The sequence below is a fragment of the Coturnix japonica genome, chromosome 5 (assembly GCF_001577835.2).
Source record: "Coturnix japonica isolate 7356 chromosome 5, Coturnix japonica 2.1, whole genome shotgun sequence".
Classification (NCBI taxonomy): domain Eukaryota; kingdom Metazoa; phylum Chordata; class Aves; order Galliformes; family Phasianidae; genus Coturnix; species Coturnix japonica.
In genome coordinates, this window is record NC_029520.1 from 5,150,247 (window position 1) to 5,168,876 (window position 18,630).

General features: G+C 40.1%; 1 protein-coding gene across 4 annotated transcripts in view; it reads left to right on the forward strand.

Moving 5' to 3' along the window:
• MPPED2 (metallophosphoesterase domain containing 2) overlaps window positions 1–18,630 on the forward strand; it is a 164,814-nt gene that overhangs the window by 123,300 nt on the left and 22,884 nt on the right. The window lies entirely within an intron of this gene.

Sequence of the window (18,630 nt, forward strand, 5' to 3'; positions counted from 1 at the left end):
TTTATTTGTTCTTGATCACTTAAACCACAACAGGAATGATTCCTGCTGGAAATGCATGAAGCTGCTGTGTTGCCTTGCCCTGCAGAATAGTATCAAACTTAGCTGTTAATCACTCTGAATTGTATGCTATTAGGTGTTTGTATCTGTTGCTCTAATGGGTTGGTATGGTAGCATTTAACACGCACGTAGCACCAAGTACAAGGTAGCAGGTGCTTTTGAGTGCTATCTCAGATCGATTAAAGGCGTTGTTCTCTTTTCCTTGTAAAATTATAATAATATGATCTTGAGGCAGTTTTGATTTCATTCAATTCCTGAGCCAACCGTATGCAAGAAGAAAATTGCTGTCCATTGTTGTTCTAAGGAGATCCTGTCTTGTTTTCTCTACATGTTGAATTGCAGTGCTTGTTATCTCTCTACAGGGCCTTTGAAATCATCTTAGCTTAGACATTATGGTTTTCATGGAGTCACTAAGGTTGGAAAAGACCCCCAAGATCATTTGTTAGCACTCATTTTAAATTTTTGCACTTGCAACAACCACAGTTTGAGGGTTCTTTGAGCTTTACTGGAAGGCTGATCTGCACTGATGGTGATTGTTATGCTACTTGGCATTCCCGATTGTCAGCTGAAGTGTTTAGATGCTGATTTATGCACACCTGTAGAGAGGGTTTATTTTAAGATTATAACCTACATTTTTGGTGTCAGACTTGTTTGACAGGTGTATGTAAAGGAAAAGGAAATAGAAATTATTAAGCCAAAGAATGGGGCAAATGTATGAGGACATGAGAAATTTTCCCCTTTCTTGCATTTGTCTTTTTCATTTTTCTCCTTACTGTTTACTTAACTTTCAGTCTCTGGTAGTTCATATACAAGGTGATGTTTCTGACTGTGCTTTGTAGATAATACTATTACACTAGTGCTGGCTAGAAAACAGTGATGGAGCTCTATCTAAAATTCTTTGTTTAAACTAGTTTAAATCAGCCTGATGTTGCTTAACTTAACCCTTTATATCCTGTATCATCATCTAATTGGGAAAGATGGTCTTAATTCAGCTTAGCATCCATCTTGTGAAAACAGTGTTTCTTTTCACTAAGAACACACAGAAGACAGAGTCCACAAAAGCCCTACAGAGGGTACAATGGATTTGAGACTTGCTGCAGGGTGATCAGCCATATGAGCTGCAAGCTAAGATTAAGATTGTGTTCAGCTTATTTCATGTGTGTGTATGAGACAGAGAGCGGCTTGCATTCTGCAGGCATCCGGTGATTGCAGCCTGTGGGCACCTCTTCAAGTTTAGCTTTTTTATTAAGTAGTTCCTGAAGGAGATCTGGGTGAGAATGTAGAACCCAAGTCTTGGAAAAGGTATTCTTGTGAAAGAGGAAACTTGGAATTCTGAAATGGGGAACCGTGTGAAATGCCTTTATATGTGTTTTCATTTGTGTACTGGCAGAATGTGCCTGTGTTTACTGCCCTGTGGTTTCCAAACTCATAATGAGAATTTGTTATCCTTTAATTTCTACCTGCATTTAGAAGTGTTTCCTTTTTGCTTATGTGCACATGAATTTAGAGTGTTTGTTCTGAAATATCAAGGGTTAAGTCATCAGAGTTGATTTTAACCATAATGAAAGAGTGACATACATATTCTGACCTTTCTGTGGCAGACAAATCTGTATTATTCCTACCTATCAATTCATTGATTGATAACGGAGTTTTTCCAATTAACGATTACTGAGATTAAGCTGGATTGCTAGAAAGACAGGTTGAGCTCCAACCAATTCCTGCTTTAGTTCTCTCTTAGAGGATATTTCTTCTGTGGTCAGCTGTAAGAAAAAAAACAACTTATCGAATCATGTTCTGAAGCAAATGGTGATGGGAAATTGATTTGGGGCAGTCATTTAGAGTGCAGCTTTTTAGATCAGTACATGTAGTCTGTGTTTAGAGGATAGGTTTGTTGGCTTTGTTATATTGTTGTGTGTTCATTTGCTTCTTTCTGCCTTAGAAAGTGTAAGAATTAAGCCTTCTCTGTGTTTTGCTTGGTCCTTGAGAGGAAGGAAAAGTCACATCAGATCCTGGAAAAATCTGTTTCAAATCTGATCTGTGCCTGGCAAATGAGACAGAATAATGAGAAGAGCATTTTGGCACTTAATTTTTTTTCCTTCTCCTTCAATGACATCTCACTCTACTACCTATAAATCTTCAGATTACCCCAAAGGAAGAGAATTCGTGGTGGAGTTGTATGTATTTATGGCCTCCTTACTCCAATTAGTTCTGTCACAGATGTGGAACAGTGGTCGTTAACCCAGAAGATGCTCCAACCCTAAAATGAGCTAAGTTGGCACGTTCAATTTATGTGCATTTTTGTATTTCCAGAGGGAAAAAAAATCTCATTTGCTGATAAAGCTACTGGTTTTAATTTTAAAAAGGGGGATCAACCCAAGAATAACAGCTGTGTTTCCGGAGGCTTCAGCCTGTCAGAGGATTCTGAGGAGTAATTGCCAGAAGACTGGAAAAACTGGCTATAAGTCATCTATCTGTTTAGAAAATGTAAATTGCTAACTCAGTGTAACTACAGAAAAGAAATATCAGTCCATATTCATTACGTCTTATTGCTCCTGGTGCATCTGAAAGCTTCCTAAAGACCTAAGAGAATTCAAGTAGTGCCTCCTAACTTACAATTTAAGTAGAATTTGTGTGTAGAAAATAACTTAGAATACACGGGAGCATTCATGTGTATTTGCAATTCGAATGTGCGGTGGTGCATATCAACAGCCTCTGAGGAGCAGAAAATTTGAATTTAGCCTGATGGTTCTGAGAGTATTAAATGGCATTAGCTGAAGGGGGCTTGAAAACAGAGCAACAGCCTCTAGCAGAGGAGATAGCAAGGGTGGGATATGAGGCAAAACTCTGGGTTTTGCTCACTTTCTGAGGAAGAAAATCTAACAGATATTTTCACACCTTGGGAAAGAGATTCATGAATGTACCTCAAAAGGAGTAAACTGGCTGAAGGCTGTTCATTTAGTCTATCGATTATCCATCATCCATGTTTCTCCCCCTTCTAGTCCTCCTGACTTTGCCCAAATAGTTTGTACTTCATGCAGTCAAAACTCTTCAGGACTCCAATAGAAAGATTTTTATTTTTATTTTTTTATCCTTCATGTATGTGAGATTAAAGCTAGTTACTAAATAAGATAAAAATACTAATAGTAATGGATAAGTGAAGTTTTAAACTTTAAGGCTCCATGTGTCCAAGACACATAAGCATAACTCATATGCTGCTGTATCTTTACAAGTGTAGGCCGTGAGCATTTGTGAATCTTCAGGTACTGAGTATGTCTTAAGCGATCGTGTATTTTACTTAAATTCAAATGCTATTACTTTAAATTAAACATGTTTAAATGCTTGCAATTGTTCATCCGTGCTGAGGTCTGAATTTACTATAGGATGCTATTGACATTTGAGCTCAAATATTCTAGCGATGTCTGGATTTGGATCAAGCTTTAAAGCAGTCAGACCACTGGAGAGCTGAAGTTAACAGGAGCCAGAGTTTGCTTAAACCACATTTTGACAGAAACAGTTGTTCAGGGAAAATATTTTCTGTCTTATTTTGTCTTGTTCTGCAGCTGGCTTGTTTGGTTTGTTAAAGAGACACACAAAGTGTTAAACTTGATTGTGTGTACTTAGAACTGTATGGTATGAAATTGTTTTTTAGCTATTAAAATACATGGGCAAATTCTGCCCGTATCCAACAGAGCAAAAAGTGAAACTGAGGACCAGCGATTTTCAGCATATAAATATTTGTTTCCATTGCTGTAGAGATGGATCTTTTTGAGGAACAAAAATGTTCTGCATGAAAGCCAATTTGGTATAAATCAATGCGTTTTAATGGTTAATTGAATCGACTTTATGGTAATAATGGAAAAGCACAAACATAAAATAATAGAATTGATTATTTAAATAATGGCTCAAAAACTTGTGATTTGCATCGCTGTGAATCAACTCGTTTGGTTCTGAATGAAGCTGGGGATGAAGCTGGTCCCTTCTGAAAGAAGCGGTGGTGTTGTTTGGCAGTATCCTGCACGTTTGCTGGGTTGCAGCTCGCTCTGCTCTCAAGAAGCGGAGCACAAAGCTGGCCTCCCAGTTACTTTTAATGAATACTAGTGGGTTTTTCCTATGTCCAAGAATGTGATCTGTAGGGTGATGCAGAGGTCAAGAACAAACGAGTCGCTGTCGCTCACCTCTGCAGGGCCAAGGCTTTCATTGGCTTTTTTTAGTAACTCTAGAGGAAGTGCCTGAACTTCTTTTTCAGAAGCCAAGTTTTAATTGGCATAGATAATGCGGCCTTAAGAAAGCCCTAAGAGGGAGACATTTGTTCATCTGCCTTAGAAATAACAATTATTGCTTTTTTTTTTTCTTTGCTTTTTAGAGCAGTGTAAACATTGTGGGTTTCTCTGAAAGGTTTTGCATAAGGTTAAACTTTCTTGTGTAACTGTTTCTTTCTCTGCTCCGTTTGCAATTATGTTTCAATCCAAGCAGCTCCAAGTCAGCGCATCTCCCTCGTTCTGATCAGTGTCCTCAGTCTTTGTGTTTATCCTGTCAGAAAAGCATCAAATGTTGGGCTTTTTTTTTTTTTTTGTTTTCCTCTTTTCAATTATAAGTTTTGTAATGCATCATGGATTTTGCTGACAGTCTTTAAGTTCTTGAAATAGCAAGCAAATTAACAGCAGATATTGAGCGTGAGGTCTGGAAAACCAATTGGCAGCTCATGGGGTAGGATTCAGATATACTGATGGGTTGGAATGGATCTCATTTGTTTTATTTCATAGTCTTAGCTGGCAATTAACTTGTGCCTGGAAAAGAGAGAAAAAGGAGGAATAGAAATTGAACTACTCAGCAATAAAGTTCTTCATTGTTTGTCTAGCAGTGAGGAAAACCACGGGGAGATTGGGGAGCAAGCTTGGTGGTGTTGTCCTGGTTTTCCACTAGTTCTAGTTTACTCAGTACAATTCAGCAACTGAGCAAAGTGTTGGCAAAGACTGAAGTCTTCTGTCTGTGTGTTGAACAAATGCCCCACTGCTGTACCGTGCTTGTGTTTAAAGGTGCAGGCTTCTGTTTCGTTTTTCTTGGCATTTGTCCCTCAGGCTTCTCATTTTAAGATGGAAGAATGTGTTCCCACACGTCCAGGTTGTTTTGTTTTATGTTTTTTGCCTGGTTGGGAACACTGCTGATTTTTCTTCAGTCTGCTTGATGCCGGATTCAATGGAAGCTAAACATTTTCCTGTTTACTTTTAAAGGTTTTTATTTTATTTTATTTTATTTTATTTTATTTTATATTTATTTTATTTTATTTTATTTTATTTTATTTTATTGTATATTTTATTTTATTATTATTTTATTTTATTTTATTTTATTTTTCTTTAAAGAAATATTGGGATATTTCTAATGTGAAACAGGTTATTGCATAAGAGGTTTTAAATTCTAGCTAACTTATTTTGGAAAGCTGTGCACCCTAGCACAGGGACAAAGGATAAAGCCTTAAGCTTTCTTTCATGCTTGGCTCCAACACAAAGAAGAGCTTTAGGGTATTCCTTGCTGGTTTCACATGCAAACTGTTGATTTATGGGTGGAAATCTTGCCAGTTCAAACAAACAGGCATAAAATAGTGGCTCTCCTAACTCTTGAATTTTCCCTATTGTGGAAACAGGGATTTGAGCTTCTTCAGAGTAATACCAAACTGACTGAGGCAATCTACCCTATGTCTCTTAATTCCTGGACCATTTTAAGTTCAGTAGGTGCTAGGCAAAAAAGCTAAGGTCCAGAACGAGTGTCAACTGTGCCGTTCAGAGGCTACTCAATGCTGGTGACCTTGTGCTCGTAGATTAATTTTCTCAATGATGATGTAATTGTGGTGTATAAGTCATGTGTGCAAAATCTACGGATTGTGTGTGTGTTTCTAGAATTGGTGGAAGAATTTACGTTGCTTCACATGTTGCTGATGAGGAGGCTCCCATGGTGTGATAAAAGTGCAAGAGAAATGGAAGAGAAATCAAGTCTGAAAAGCAGTATATGAATGTAATAAAAGTAAGTCATATAGCAAGTGACTAGATTTTGTTGGCTCGCAATGGAGGCTAGGATTTCTCATGACTATCTTGAAGATTATTTGGGTTGTATTTATCTAATACTTATTGATCAGAATGCTAACTTTAACCCATTTAAAATGCTTAATGGAATTCACAGAAGCTATGAGATAAAGCAGAAATTGCAGTAGCACTCCAAATAAGAGAACACTGATTGTGAATCTGAGCGTAGATGGAAAGGTCAGGAGTGACAACTACATTCATCAGATTTTCATGAGAATCCTTTCAGTAGAATAGATTCAGCATTAAATTTCACAAATGGTCAAGACTCGTGGATTCAGCTGAAAATCAATGAGACCACTGGGTATTTACCACCTCTAAAATGTTTGTGTGCATCTCAAGTATGGGAGCTGCTGACATCCCTGACTCTACCAGTTAAGCTTCCTCTGAGCAGGATGTTAGTGTAGACGAAAGGGCTGGTGATGGTACCTGCTGTAATAGCTACAAATAAGAGCACATGAGGTGCAAGCACAGTTTGTAGGGAGAAAGTGATCAGTTACCAACTAGTTGCTTCTTTTCCTGTCTTCAATATTTTGGTTGAAGTATCTCTGTAAACAAAGTAGCAACCTTTAATATATGTGCTTCACCTGTCATGCCTGGAAACCCTCTGTCTACATCTGCTTGGTCAAAGGAAATAATACTACTGGGAACTGAGCTGGTAGTTGACTTGACATCATCTGGCAAGCATGTCATCGTGTTTTTGGCCTTGTTTTTGCAAGTGATATTCCAACTGCTTGAATACAGTATTTTTGTACCTGGCAGCTTCTCTGGCCTCTGCTTCAGGAGTGTCTTTTGCATCTTAGTGTATCAGCAGCATCTTCTGGGTGGGTAGCACTGACAGAAAGAAAGCTGTGTGGTCTGCTTCCTCAGAAAGGCAGTTTATTTCAGCATGCATGAATCAAGGTCTTACAGTCGCTGTCGCACCCCATTGGGAAAAGCTTGTGAGTTTGTACCCTGAGGATATACTTACAGACTGTGTATTGCCTCAAAATCTATATGAAAAGTTCCTTTTTGTAAGAAGGAATCTTTCAGTCTCCTTTTCCTGGCACAGATTTTAATGCATCTTGTTTCCAAAACTGGGAATGTAATAAAAAGAAACCCCAAGAAAAATGTTCTGTGTAACACCTCTCCTGGTGTTCCATCTGGGCTGCTTGGGACACTTCCATATCCTGCATAGCAGGAAGACGTAGAAGAAATGGAAACGGAGCACTAACCTGCTGAAAGCTGCAGTCATACAGGTTATAAACACAGGATGACCCAGTGTACAGTGATATGGAATATGTGCAGCAAAACTTGTTTTTTCAGTTCTTAGTAGTTTCTCTCCTTCTGCTTGTGAACCTAACATAGATTTTCTATTTGCTGAAAAACCTAGAAAATGCCATCTTAAGGCAATGTCTTCCATTGCCTAACTTGAATGTGCTTTTAAATCAACTCCTAGATTTAAAAGTTCAAGAATGATACTGCTGGTTTTGGTGTGAGCATAGCACTGTGAGAGGCTGAGCTTAGGGAAAGCTTAGAATATGTGCAAATAAGTATGAATCATTCTGGTAGAGCTTGATTTATTGTTTAATTTTTTTGTCAATAAGGAGGCAGTTTGAAACATTAATGATGAATTGTATCCTCTCTGAAGTTAAAGGATTTCCTTAGTTCATTCAAGGTTTTGGACACTTCATTCTGTGTCCATTCAGCATCTCTGCCGGGCTTTAGGAGCTGCTGCTGTCCTGCAGTGGCAATGGAGCTTGACTAACAACCTTTGTATGCCAGGGAGAAGATTTGATTGGGTTGCATAAGTTTGGTGTTAAAATATAGGTTAGCCATTGTGAGATGCATAGAAAGCTTGCCCATCCAGACATGAACTGCTTTAGCACAGAAGATGAGACCTCACTGTAAGGATGTGCTGTTAGCTGGTAATTACTAGCAGTCAAGCTACCCAGAGTTGTACACCTTTTCTTATTTATATTCCGATCCTGTAACCTTCCCTATTCTCATGTGCTCGTGTTCTATTAATCTACAAAACAGGGCTCGACTTGTGATTAGTCCTTAGAGGTTGTTTCTATTAATCAGGCTGCAAAACAGGTCTACTTGGACGTTCTGCTGCAAGTACTTAATGTGCGTTCCTCACCAGTCTGCAGCACAGGGCTGCTGAGCTACTCTTAAGTAGGAGGGAAATCAGGGATGTCTGCTGCACTTTTTGTTTTTGCATCCTGATTGTGTTGCTGCGGGATGGGCAAAATGGAAAGAGGAAAATAACTGCGGTCCCACAGAAAACTGTTTGAGTTGATGCCATTTGTGGCTCTGTGTGATTCTAGAGAGGTGAGCAGCAGCTGCGGGAAGGGGATGGCACTGCAAAGGGCTTGCTGGGCAGCCCTGCTTTGTGTGTTAGAATCAGAATCTAAGCTTTGATTACAGAAGGATGGTGAAGTTTGTAGATCTGCTTAGAGAGTTTTAAAGAAGCACCTGGCCCTGTAAGGGTCAGAGTTGTTTAAGAAACTGTGTAGTTTTCTGGAGTGAGCAAAAACTATGCAGATTTCTGGTGATCTAAAATAAATAAAGATCAGGGCATTGGTGGCATATAAATGGACAATCAACCCCACAAGCTAAGCTGATCTATAATGTTTCTATTATTAGAACGTATTGTAAAATTTCAACAATAAACAACATATGTGGTGAGAAACTAATTTAGTTTCATTATATAAGATGTTACTAACTATAAAAACTTAACAATTTATGATTCTAATTAAACACAGTATTTCCTCCCGGTAGCAGGAAAGCATCTCTTTTCTAAATGTATTAGAGAGACAAAACAGATTCCAGCTATTTTTTCCTGTATTGTTCATTTGGTTTGGTTATTATTGTTTTTAAGTTTCTGTTACATTTATTACATGTTTCCATGTCAGATGAAGACTGTCACTGACTGGAAGAAATAGGACTGTGTGCTGGAGAGCAAGCAGGAGGTGAGGCAGCAGGGTTTGTCTGAGCGCAGCACTGCTCTCACTGAGTGCATGGCCATTTTTTCCCCCCCATTTCCACAGCACATGCCTCAGTTCCACCAGCACACAATTTCGACCCCAGAGAAGTATGCATCTGAATTATTGGCTGTGGAATAGCACAGATCCTTCATGGTGTCACTATCTGCTGATTGACGAGGCTTTGTGATGCCTCCCCCTGGCACACACTGCTCCATTGGGCTGTTTGTCTGCCGTGACCTTTTGTGGCCCCCAGAGCAGAGGTAAATGTCGGTGCCATGCCTCCTTCCTGGTGCTGACACATTGCAGGTGCAATTCTTGTGGCTGCATCGTAGCATCGACGTGATGCTGACGTGCAGAGCTGAGCGAGTGCCGTCTGCACACCCCGGTAACCTGTGTCAGAGCAATTAGGGCAAACAGGTCCCCAGATGTACCATGCTTTGCAAATACTTTGCGTCCAGGCGTGTTTGCTTGTGTGCCTCAAGGAAGGGCTGCGGGGATTCTAGGTTACCTTGTTCTTTTCTCGTGGCAGATTGGAGGCGTTCCAGCACACTAATAACCCTTTGAAGGTACCGTGCAATAAAGCTGGGTTTAGCAGGTTTGCAGAGCAGCGATAACAGTCATCTAAACCAACAAATTAGGAGTAGTTTATAGCGTGGAAAGTGTGTTTCTTTGCATTTCTAACCAGCTTTAGGTAAGGCTCTTTAGAAGCCACCATTTTGAAGGATCACGTATATTGTCCTTATTAGGAATTCAGAAGAAATAGAGCCCAACATGGTTTTCTATAATCCCTTTCTGGTCATTTCATTTTCACCATCTCTTTCTACTGATATTTTTTTCCTTATCGTCTCCTCAGTTATCAGAGAAATCACTCTTCCTGCATTGATTCATTTCGACTGGAGTCTGGAAGGCACAGAGAATCAAATTAACTGATATTTTACTTTTGCATGTGATTAATGCTAATGCTTACAAAGAAGAAAATACTTTATTATGATTTAATTTTCATTCTTCAGTTGATTCCCAGTGATTTAATTTTGCAGAAGGTTGTCTCCCTGCTTATTGTCCCTTATGGAATCGTTGAAGTTAGAGATGGAAAAAGACCTATTAAGTCATTCTGCTGCTGCAGGGTTGTCTCCTGCACTGTATTTTTTAATGTTTCACTGCAGTTCAGTGAATGAAGAAAAGGCATTTTAGAAACTTCCCTTCAAGATTACTCCTTTGTTTGGTAGGTGTTATGAGTGGCGACTAACATTGCGCTTATGTCCTTCCTACAGTTACTTTGTTTCTTTAAAGATCCAAGTTGTATCATGTTTAAAGCACCTAAAGGCTTCCTTACTTTCCCTGATGTCTATGTTCTTGTGCCTTCCAGCTCCTATTTCAATTACATTGCGTATTCAACCTTTGTAATTCTTCCCAGTTTATCTTTCTTAATTCTTATCTTAATTTCTGATAAGGAGGTTGGTATATTATTTATTTATTTTTAATACCCATATTTTTTTTGTTTCCCCATGAGGTTGTATTCTTATTCTTCTGTTTATATATATATATTTTATATCTTCACAACAGGCTGAGAACCTAAAGCCCAGTGTTTTGCATGACCATCACTGCTAATGTAATGGATGTTGAGTGGGGACACTTGGCTAGTTGGAACGCTGATTTAGTATGGCAGCTGTATGTGTCGTTGCTTCTGCAGGAAGTCCAGTCTTGCATTGCATTGTCTTTTTGATGTCTTGTGATACATCCATGTTCACGTTGCAAGCTCATACATAATTTGCTGTCAGCTGCTGCCCTTAGGTCTTTTGTTTCAGCCTAACGGCTTTCAGGTTTCTCCCTCTCCCTGGTTATTTACATTTGAAAATTCATTTCAGATATATTAGCCTTTATTTTTTCAGAAGGAATCCCTTTTCCGTACTCCTGTGTTTCTAACCTCCTTTTTGCATAATTTCTTTCTCCTCTGTCATGTTTATAACACCTCTCACTATATTGAAATCTGTGAATTTAATTAGCGTTCTGTTTACCCGTTCTTCCAGATCATTAATAAAGATGTTAAATAAAACTGATCCTAATACCAGTCCCTGTAGCATTCTGCCAGCACCTCCCTTGTGCTGCTGCAGTCTATTTGTTTATAGCCCTCCAGCTACCATTCATCTATGGGACGCTTCTAACAGGCAAGCCAATTCCAAAGCTTTTTCTAAGGACTGTATTGTGTTTTGATGAAGTCTAGGGTGATAGAATCTGCCATATTATTTTTGCACTTTAATTTAATTTCTTTCGATTTCCCTGCTAGTGATCTACATAGAATTCCTCCACCAATATTTAAAGCTTTGGACTGTCTTTTGTTTGTCAGAAGGCGTTGTGGCCAGAGCTTTGTTACACTTATATATCTGTACACCAGTATTTTCATTCACGTGTTTGCAAAAACAACAGGAAACTCCTGCCTTCATTCCCAGTGCATGCATCAATCCTTGCAAAATTCCTAAGATTTATGTATCTGCTTAAGTTTAATGTGGGCTCAAGTGCTTTCCTGCTCTGTTGCTTGGGGGGATCTCTGGGTAGTCCACAGAATTTATGTTCTATTTGGAATCCAAGATATTCTAAGTTGCAATAGGAAGAATTTTTTGCTGCATTTTCCCCTCTTATATTGTGTGCTTCTGTATGAATTTGAACAGCAAGTTGCATCATCATTAATTGAAAAAAACAATCTTGGGAAATTTCAGTCTCTTTTATGTGTTTTAGGCTTTAGTTTGCAAGCACAATACACAGATTTATTTTTCCATTATGAAGCGTGGTGTGGAGAGTTTATTTGTTGCAGCTTGGTTGGAGTGGCGTGCTGTTCAAATCAGAGCTGAATCATAATAACTGGAAGAAGAAAAGGTTTTAAAATATGGGTCACAGCCCTGATTTACGACTGTGCTAATCCAGAACTACAGTAACATAAAACCAGAGCACTTGTTGTTAGGTTTGGGCTGGGGAGCAGAGCAGTCTGAGCAGAGAAATTCCCTTCACCGTGCACAGTGCTCATAAATCACTGCTGCCCCTGAACCAGGACTTGCTGCTCCCCCCGCTGAGCCAGGCGGCATCTCCAGTGACACAAGGCAGGGAGGTGCTGTGTTAAATGACTTTAAAGACAGGGATTTTGGTGTCACCCTGCCAGCATTAAATGCTGACAGAATTGAGGAAGGGATGGAGGCTGGGACACAGAGATGGCAGGTCACAGGTCTGCAGTCGGTAGGTGCTGGCCCTGAGATCTGCCTTATTTTACCCGCTGATACAGGCTGCCCCAGGTCAGATGTATTTCTGACTCATAGTCCAGAGTACAAAACAGTCTGCTGGCTTCGGGGGAGATGGGGTTATTCCTTTGGTTGTATTTAACATTCTGAACTGGCTGAGCTTATGCTGCTTTGCTATTTGGTGCCACGGTGCCTTGTTTTGGGGTTTGCTGCAGGGTTTTGATCTGGTTCTGGTCTAGTGCTGGCAACCCTGAAAAGGGGTTTATTGGCTTGTTGAACTGTGGATCTGGACAGAGTGCTGCAGTGAGATCTGCTAATAATGAATGGTGAGAACTGGAGGGGCAGGTCTGGTGTCTGCTTGTACTTCGAACGTAAGGTTGTTTCATTTAAACTGAAGTGCACTGTGCATAAAGCAGGCATTAAGAGCTGGCTGTGATATATTTTTAAACAACATTGTTTGTCTGGCTTACATTTTTAGTGGGTCGAACTCTTGAGGAGAAATCCATTAGGAAGTTACAGCACCCTCACATCAGAAATCCATGTGATTTGCTCTTATGCATGTCTCTGAAAGCCAGTTGTACACAGGTCACCTGCTGTGAAATAATTTCAATTCAGACAGTTTTCAGAAGGATAAGTGGGTGAGAGGGAGATACAATAAAAGCATTGGTTTATTCAGGAGGTGAACTGCTGGGTCATGGGCTCCTGGCACAGAGAAGAGAAGGAACTCTAGGCAGACATCAGTGGTGAGGTGTCCTCCAGTCCCATGGGGCAGTCCAGGAAACAATGTGTGTGTCACTCCTTAGCAGTGTGCTACGTTTACGTAGTGTTGAGTTGCGGTGCTCCAAAGGCAGTCTCTTTTGGAGCTGTAGCTATAAATTCACATCTCCTTCCACAGTCAGGCCTATCACTGCCTTCAGCCAAAGGGTGGTTTTCTGCAGCCCTGTAAAAAAGACACTGCACACATGCATCATGTAAGAAATGCCTCTGAATTCAATAGTTAGCACAGTTACTATACAAGTAAGAAAACAAGTATCTTCATGGAGACCCGGTCTTCCTGGCCATCTTTTGAATGATGCTGGGCTGCTAACGATGTGACCATTTTTATTTTTGCTATTTGATCTATGTAAATTGTTGCAAACTGCAGCAATTGGTGGAGCTGATTTTTCTCAAGATTTTTTGTGGAACTGCAGACTGCCAGGCAGCTGCCACATATGTTCGCCATGCTCCCAGCTAAAGGGCTGCTTGGACGCCAGAAGGGCTGAGCATATGGGGAGGGCTGTGGCACTGCCTGGCTTCACAGGAACCGCGGGGGAAACTTGGTTCTTTGTCTTCATTTCTTCAGCTGCAAATCGGGGCTATTAATGTTTGCATACACACTTGTCTACTTGCTGCTTGGACAGTGGCTTTAACACTGGAAGTAGTGTGAAAATGCCAAGCGTTACTGGTGCTTATTTTTAGTAAGGTGATCCAGTAAGGTACTGACCAGGTGCAGAATTTCATGAATGATTTCAAGGAATCCGGTGGCCCTCCTTCTGAAGTATGTGCTCTTGCTTAAGCACGTTGCTGGATTGTGCCACTGGAAAGTTAAGTAGGTGTCTATTTCTTGCAGGATAAGAATGAGCAGATTTGAGAAGGGGAATAGATAGCTGTGGTGCTTGAAGTGATAGCTGATAATGTGTCATTTCAGGACACTTGAAGCCCTCTTCTGCCAAAAAAGGAAGGTTAATGACAGTTGAGCATTGAGTTTGCTTCCTTAAAATTTGGTTTGGTATGATAAAGGCACCACTGAATAATAGTTTATCTAGAAGGATTAAAAGAATACAGACATGAGTCTATGCTGCAGTACAGTGGAGTTAGAGAAAGCTGCCTGGATGACAGCTGGAAATGTGATGCCCCTCTAATTGGTGCCTGTGTGGCTCAAAGACCCCACAATGCCTGAAGAACAGCCCTGTAGCTGTGGCTGAGGGCATGGTGCTCCAGGCCTGGCCTGCCTTCCCTATGTAATAGGGAAAAACAGAAGGCTGACCCTGCCTTCAGCCATGCAGAGAACTTCTCTGAGGAGCTGATGAGCTCACAATGATCACAGCAGCCCCATCCCTGTGCTCCTTGTTTTGCTCTGAAACCAAGCCACGTGCTTTCATGCTTCTTCATGGTGCCTGCTTCTCCTATGGAGGATCTGGAAAGGGGGGTTAGACTTCAGAGGGACTTAAACTTGTATTCAGGCTCGGATCTCACATGCAAGCACCTGTGGGAAGAAACACAGCTTTGTAACTTACCGTAATACAAACATTCACTCCTGTCTACTAGTGCTACCTCCTGCTCTTTATTTAAAATTGAACTAGGAGATTCAGTCTTCTCTGAAAGGCCCTTCCCAGGTATTTGAGAAAAGAAAGCTGCAATCCAGGCAGTGAAAACTGACACTTATTCCTACCTTCTTTCAAAAGCTGTGATGAAATGTAGGGCCTGTTATTGTATATTTATTCAGGCATCAATCACAATCAAGCCTCTTGCTTGTTCATCTGTAAGGGCATTGTAAGCCTATTTTTATCAGTTCCTTCCTGTACACCAGCCAGTTAAAATAGCATGAGGAGGGGACAGAAATATCTTAATGGATTCGGTTCCCAGAGATATCGGTGACCAGAGGAAGAGTTTTGCCGAAATTTCTTCCTGAGCTGATAAGGCAGAGAAGTAGCAGCAGGGTGCAGGAGGAGGGCACGCTGCTGAGGAGGAGGGAGCAGGGCTGGGGGAGGATGGAGCACTGGTGGTAGTGGGGAGGGCTGTGGGCAGTAGCCCACCTACCTGTATTACCTCTGTCTCTGTTTCTAACAGCTATTGTTCCTGGTCAAGCTAGTCTTTCCAGATTGCAGAGATAGCGGCCCTAGTCTTTCATTCCGAGGTTTTATTCATAAATTGCTATTGGCACCTTTACTTCTTCCAATTCCCAGCCTATTTTTTTTTTCTCATTTTAATTAAATATTAGCATAAATTTGTGTAGACTAAAGTTAAAAATGTATTCTCATTGCTCCAAAAGGAGACACTAAGCCAGTATAATTTTCTTTTTCTCAGCAAACTGTTTCTAAAAGATTATTTGGGGACTTCTACCAGTTCAGTGGTTTGCCTTCTAAGTTTAGCAATGACTGAACAGTGCTCACTTTTTAGAACATTCATTATTTTTACATTGGAAGTTCAGTCTCCGTATGGATAGTTACAGGTTGCAGTTAAATGTTGAAGATAAATAGCTATCCAAAGCAGCAGTAAGCGTACCATGTATGTCGGATAGCATAAAAATCCTGATGTACAAACTCAAAAAAGAAATTAAATAAGCCAGAAAAGTAAGTTAATCTCTCCCCCACCATCTAGTGCTGTGTATCTGTGATAAACAGCAAAGAGAAGCCGCATGTCAAACTATTTTAAACACCCCCACCACCACTCCCCATCCCGTCTCTTTGTGAGCTTGATATCAGCCATATTCTGAAAACTGAATGGCATTTCATTATGTTTGTATTTTTTAGTTGCTAGTTATCATAATGGTGTGTTCCAAAATGTCATTTCCCATGAAAACTTATTAAAAGTGTCTTGCACAAGGAGTCAACCAATCAGTAAAGCAAAAAAATGGTTTTGGAGACTTAGCCTTTTGCAAGAGTTACAGTGAAGGCATCAGCTGTATCATGCATCATAAATAGCGGAGAAAATGGTAACAATAACTAGTCATCACATTGACAGCTGAAACTGTATCTAGTAAGCTAAATTTTGGTATTTACATGCTGGAATGGTTGGAGGCTCTGTGAGAGAAGTTGATGAACTTCAGTACAGCTGCAGCTGGACATCAAAAGGCTTAAGTAATCAGAACTGTGTAGTAGCTGCCCTTACAGTGTGGATCTTACTGTTAGAGGAATAAGCTTACAGTGGTGTAGGTCAGGAAGAGATTCTGTCTAGTTACGATAATCCAGGTTTTCCTTCTGTTGCTGTTCCAAATTATCCTTTCAAGAAGTATTTATCACTTCTGGAAGCATGGTCTGTAAGTTCATTATAAGTTGATCTGCCACATCGATTTTCTTTCTTTTAATGACCAGGAGGTAACCATTGGTGGGAACAAAAGGTAATATCCTAGCTACAATAATAGTGCAGGTGGTGGGGATGTGTGAATATCTCCATAGAAGGAGACTTCACCCCATCTCTGGACAGTCTGTTCCAGTGCTCCATCACACGTAAAGAAGTTCTTCCGTGCATTAATATAGAACTTCCTGCATACAAGTTTTAGGCCGTTAATCCTTGTCCTGTCAGTGGATGTTGCTTCTAGGCTTGGTTTGCACATGCTGCAGATTTCTGGGTGATAAACAGCGTTTGTTAGATAACAGCCCCCTGAATGTGTGTCAGTGGTTGTACTTAAGTGCTTGTGAAAGGTTTCATATCTTCCTGCTGTTGTTGCTTTCTCACTGTGTTTTCAGCATTCTTATATTTTCTTTTATGGTTTTTTGTGGTTTTTTGTGGGTTTTTTTGTTTGTTTTTTTTTCTATGGGGAACTCACATGGATAGTCACTAACATGCCTGTAATTCCTTGTGTGAGATTTTGTCAGCTATAAAGAAATGGTACTTTGTATACGAGGTGATATCCAGAGCTAACTTCAACTTTCCTTGAATTTGGTGAGCATTTGTTCCCAGCCTTCAGATTGCACTTTTGTAGATTTCAAACACTTTTGTAGCATTACCATTAGCAAAAAATGTGTTGCAACAACCCTGCAGTAAGTGATTAGGTTTAGTCCCTACATGCATGAACAGCAGCAGGGAAATACAAAATGCTTTACCAGTCATCACCAGGAATTGAATCTGTAGGCAAACTTACAGTTTCAGCGGCAGCTGTTATTTGCAGTCACTGTAAATGAGTGTCAAATCAAGATATTGTTCATCTAGGGATTTTAGCACATATATATATATTCCCTGGTGGTGGTCAAGAGGTGTCTGGTTTAGTGGCTTGTGATAGCAGTGGTAATGGGAGGATGGTTGGACTAGGTGATCCTGTAGGTCTTTTCCAACCCTGTGATTCTATGATTCTATATGCATAAAGGTTAAGTGTTAGATTATTAAGCATACACAATGACAAACCATATTTATGAATGTTCATGCTCTTGTCTTATAAGTCAGCAGGCTGACCTGAGTGTGCTTTGCACCAGGAAATCGACTGTGATGGCCGTGCTTTATTGATGCAGCAAAGAGAAGTGTGCCTGTGGCTTTTAACAAGGGAGCTGGAGGATGAGGTTACAGTTGTTTTGAATCTGCCAGGACTGTAGAAGGTTTTCTTGCCTATGTAGTAGTACCTGATTTTGGTACCCTGTTATAAAACACAGCACTTAATGTAAGTTTCCTATAGTCATCACAATGAACACTCAAATAATTATCTCTGCTAGTTACCCTGCGTGAACTGATTTTTCATAATTTATTAGCTTTAAATATGCTACAAAAGTATGTTTCCACGAATAATGTGAGTAAAAGACCTTGGTAATTAAATCATTTTCTCTTTGAGAAGAATAGAATTACCATCTAAAATATTTATAGGAAGTATCTCAGTGACCATATCATGTATCAAGTCAAGTTTGAAGTCACCATTTCCTATAGCTTGAGTTCAACAGAAGTTAAAATATCTTTGCATAATGTGAGTAGAATTTAAGTGCTGTTAGTCTCTATTTTATCACGGAATTCTGTTGTCAAAGAGAATATTCCCAAGGGCACCAAAGGGAGAAAAAGGATTGTAAGAGAGGTACCAAATTTCCAATGACACACGGCGTAAAGAAAATGTCAGAGTAGTATGGTCCCAAACAGGAATGTAGAGAAGCTGGAAGGAAAATTAAGATAACTAGAAGATTTCATGCTGAGCTGGCAGAATTTGTGTGGTTCAACTGAGAATCTGTTTGTCCTTAAAATCCATGCTGAAAGCACTCGGTCATGAAAGTGTTCTCAGCATCTGCATCGGTTCTTTGGAAAACTTGCTAGGTGCCAGCTTGCATTTTTAGGTCCTACATAACTTTCTGACTGGTCCTCTGACTGCGATCCAATGCTTATTAAAGCCAGTGGGATTTTTCTATTCATCTCAGTAGGCATTAAGTTATGTGCTTGATCTGAAGATCTCGGTCAGACAACAGATGAGAAAGATTTAAATGCTGCACTTGAATTTTTGTCTACGGACTACAGATTTACATCGTGAAGTGCAGGGGTCCAACTCAGCCATATCTCCATCCCAATGCCAGCTTTGGAATCTAAATAACATAGAAAAGTCTATTTTCTGAAATGACTTTTGCTTTTTGCCAG